We start from the raw sequence: 4,304 nt of genomic DNA, 5'->3' as shown, positions 1-4,304 counted from the left end.
TTTTTAGTAGAGACGGGGTTTCACTGTGATCTCGATCTCCTGACCTCGTGATCCGCCCGCCTCGGCCTCCCAAAGTGCTGGGATTATAGGCATGACCCACCGCGCCCGGCTAACAACCTTTCTTAAAGTTTAGGGATAAAGATGGTGTGTTATTGGTGGGAGATGTGAGAGTTTGTTTTTGTTTTTTGTTTTTAAGGGAAAGCTTGACGTTTCTCTTCTTTTTCCCGTTCCCCAGCAGACTAACACCAACCAGGCTCCTGCTGCCGGGCCAAGTGCTGTACTGGGCCGCATACTAAGGAAAAGGAATTCAGGATATTTGGAAACCAACTTCCAAAGGGTCCAGGTTAAGGAGAGAGAGATGACCTCCTGGGACCCCACCCTCCTGCCTGAGCCTGGAACCCTAGAAACCAGACCTAGCTGCGGACACGTGCCCACGCCAGCCCCCCACACATGGTGCCCTCTGAATCCAGGCATGCTCATGGTCTTTTGAGGAGACAGGTTGATTGTGTTAGGGACGTTGCACCTACAAAATCCATCAGCCTGTACATGGTCGGACATTCGCTTAGGACAAACAAAACGCAGCAAACTCTAAAATCCACGTGCAGGGCCTCTCTGGCAGTGAATGACGGTAGTATTGGTCTTTTGGCCAGACATCAAGCAAGACACTTGCCACGCAGGAGGTCAACATGTCCCCATTTCACAAGTGAGGAATTCAAGGTTCAGAGAGGTCAAATGAGACTCCCAAGGCCACTCAGTGGCAGGGCCAAGCTCCAACCCTGAGAGTCTCTGATGATAACCCCAGTCTCACCAGGACACCTGCTTAAACCCCCCTGAACCAGGGGACCCCCAGGAGATAAGCAACAGGTATCAAATGCACATATGAATACCCAGGCCAGTCATCACATGGGAAGGTTATATGTACTGAGAAAACTTCTCAGAGTGGGAATCAAAGTGACAAACATGGAAAATTTGAATCGGGTCACGCAAAACCGAGTGACTCTAGAAGAATGTAACTTCCGGCCGGGCGCGGTGGCTCAAGCCTGTAATCCCAGCACTTTGGGAGGCCGAGACGGGCGGATCACGAGGTCAGGAGATCGAGACCATCCTGGTTAATATGGTGAAACCCCGTCTCTACTAAAAAGTACAAAAAACTAGCTGGGCAAGGTGGCGGGCGCCTGTAGTCCCAGCTACTTGGGAGGCTGAGGCAGGACAATGGCGTGAACCCGGGAGGCGGAGCTTGTAGTGAGCTGAGATCTGGCCACTGCACTCCAGCCTGGGCGACAGAGCGAAACTCCCTCTCAAAAAAAAAAAAAAAAAAAAGAATGCAACTTCCCTGAGACTGAGCTAACTCTGGCCAACTTTTGCCTGATTCCTAGATAAGGATGGAAAAGGTTGGGGGGCAGACAGCAGTTCAGAGGCCTCACTGGCTTTAGTATAAGGCCTGAGAATGGGCAGAGGGAGGAAAGACTGGGGCTCTGAGGCTCTCTTGGGCGGGGGGAGTCTCTTAAGCAGCTGTGTGAGGTGGGAGCCAGAAGTGGACTCTTGAGACAGACAAATCTGATGTTTCTTCCAAGCAAGCCATGTGACCTCTCTGACCCCTCAGTCTCTTCATCTGAAATGTGTCCAGCAAAGCTTTATTGACTGGCTGCTCCATGCGGGGCGGATGCTGGGTGCCGGGGACTCAGCCATGAATGGGAGAGACCAGACTGGAGCCCTCACCAAGCTCACTCCTAATGGGGAGACAGCGAATTTGGAGATGAGCAGATTCTGACATCAGTTGTAAGGAAATAACACAGGGATTCAATAATCCCTTTCTCGGGTGGGGCTCAGGGTGGGCATCCGAGTCAAGGCTGAGTCTAGCATGGACCCCGGGGTGAGCACTCAGTCGGCGGAAGCTGCTTTTGCAGCTGCAGAAGTTCTATTAACATAACCTGTGTAAAACGGGGCTGCCTTGGGGGCCAGTCTCATCACGGCGGTCACGCTCAGAAAAACACCAGTCTGACATCCCCAAATCACTGAAAAGCAGTTTAAATCTTCCCGAAATCTTTCAAAGAGACACCAAAGGGGAATTCCTTTGCGTATCACACACAAAAGACATTTTCCAGCCTCTCTGCCAGGAGGTCTCATGGTAGCTGCCTCGGGAATATCTCCCTTCCCACTCCCTCCTTTTTATCCTTATCAGAGAGGTGGGCGCGCTGGGCCTGGTCCCAGGAGACAGGGGACTGGGCCGGATCCAGCCTTTGTCCTCCCTAGCTGTGGGCTCCTGGGTGCATTGCTTAACTACTCTGTGCCTCAGTTTCCTCATCTGCAAATCATAGACAGCAATCGCACCGCCTGCAGGGGGCTCTTGTGGGAATTCTAGGAAATAATCCCCATGAAATACATGAGAGAGGCAGGCACACAGCTAGACGATTGACGTGTGAGCTACTAACACGATCTCTCTCTGCCCCCCTCACCCACCTCTCCTTTGCACCCACCCCAGTCAGGAGCTCTGGGCGGCGCCTCCTATAGGTCAGTGTGGGTTTTCTAGGTCCCACCGCTCAGCGGCAGCTCGACCCACTGTCCCAGACAGCACAGGCAAAAGGCCAGGGCTGGCCAGGCAGAACTGGGAACTATCTTAGGAGGGGACAACAGGGCCTGGGACCATGCTTATCCCTGCCCCCTCTAAGGTTGCATCCTCTCTTAGGTGGCACACACAAAGGGCAGTGTCCCTGGGCATCAGTGCTCTGAGGGCAGAACCAAGCGAATGCCCTCTTAGGGCCTGTCGATGTGCTGGGGAAACGTGGCTCCCCACCCATGAAGCTGATGCTTGCTCCAAGCCTGGGTGCCCTGGCCAAGGTGGCCACAGAGCAGAGGATTCAGATGTCTCACTCCCTGAGGGGCTCCAGGCCAGGCCCTGGCAACACAGCTGTGAACAGCCATGTGGTTCCTGCCCTCATGGAGCTCACAGCCCTGTGAGCAAAGCAGGCAATCGGCCTGAGCATGGGGTGCGAAACCCAGAGTGGGCAGAAGAGGATGGGCTGAGCAACAGAGAGGGCTTCCCAGAGAAAGAGGCACTGAAGGGAAGGGTTTGCGTGGGAAGAAAAGGGGTTCCTGGCAGAGGCCACAGCCTGGGCAAGGGCCTGGAAGAGAAAAGTGGTGGGTTCGAGGGGCTGCAGGTGTCCTCACCCACCTCCCCCGACAGGTGCGGTTTATTGCTCAAGACCACATACACCATCTCACGTGGTCCCCACTGCCACCTGGAGAGGTCACAGGGCAGGAACTCTTATTCCCAGTTCACACTGGGACAATTCCCAGCTGGACTAGAACCCCGATTTCCTGACTCCTGGCTCAGGTGAAAGAGCCAACATAAGGCTGGGCCCACAGCAGCCCTGGCATTTGACCAGCAGTCAGGTGGACCCAATTTTCATCACTTCCCTTTAACAGATGAAGAAATTGAGGCTTAGGGAGGGCACGACACCCCTCAACTGCCACAGTTGTTGTCTCTCTCGGGGCCCTAGGACAAGCCTGAGGTGCAGAAAAGCCCTCCCTGGGTGGGGCAAGAAACAGAGCTGGGAACAGGGGTGACTTGGGGTGAAGGAAGGAGGGGAGCGAGGATGGGTTTTGGAAATCCACGCCGGGCGGGGAAAGGCGAAGGAATGTGGGTGAGACGGGGTGCGCCGGTCCCGGAGGGGCCCAGGGCCTCAGGCAGCCCCCTCCCTCCCTGCCTCCCAGGTAAGACCCTAGCTTCGCGGAAGAAAACACCCCTCAGGTGGGCGGGGAGGAGGGCCACCGCCTCCTGGCCACCCAATCAGAGACATTCCCAGTCTGATGGCGGAGGCCGCCAGGGCCAAGGGCTCGCAGGGCCTTCCCCGGGGAGCCCCCGAGACCTGCCCCGGACTCGGAGGCCCACCGCCCACCGCCCGCCCCCAGCCTCATTAGCACCGACACCCGTCGTCCTCCCCTCGGTTTCCGATGGCTCCAGAATTTAAAGGTTAAATCCTAACCTCGTCTCAGCAGTTTCTCCCGGCTTTGCCTACCCAGCGCCAGTTGCTGGTAATTATATGCATCTCCGAGCAGCCAATCAGCTGTCAGACTGACAGATACTGATCTTTTCGTTTTATTTTTAGCTCTGTGCTTCCCCCTCTAGTTGCAAAAAAAAATTCTGTTTGTTCTGTGTGCTGCTGCCTCGCTTCCAGCCCTGCAGCCGGCTCTCATCTCCGCCAGCCAGGCGGGAGCAGCCAGCCGCCGGGGCTGGAGCCTGCGGTCCCCGCCCGAAAGCGGGGAACAGAACGTGCCCGCCGCCCCCGAGCTGCGGACCGCCC

The 4,304-nt window shown here is 55.9% G+C and overlaps 1 non-coding gene across 1 annotated transcript; it reads right to left on the bottom strand.

Moving 5' to 3' along the window:
- Positions 1–1,282: 1,282 nt before the first annotated feature.
- Positions 1,283–3,975, bottom strand: LOC101019006. The gene has a single exon (XR_004178023.1). It is a non-coding gene; the product is annotated as a putative uncharacterized protein C9orf106 (transcript).
- Positions 3,976–4,304: the final 329 nt, after the last annotated feature.

The sequence above is a fragment of the Papio anubis genome, chromosome 13, assembly GCF_008728515.1.
Source record: "Papio anubis isolate 15944 chromosome 13, Panubis1.0, whole genome shotgun sequence".
NCBI classification, from domain to species: Eukaryota; Metazoa; Chordata; class Mammalia; order Primates; family Cercopithecidae; genus Papio; species Papio anubis.
Note: the sequence above shows the minus strand (reverse complement) of the source record. Positions and strands in the feature narration are given on the sequence as shown.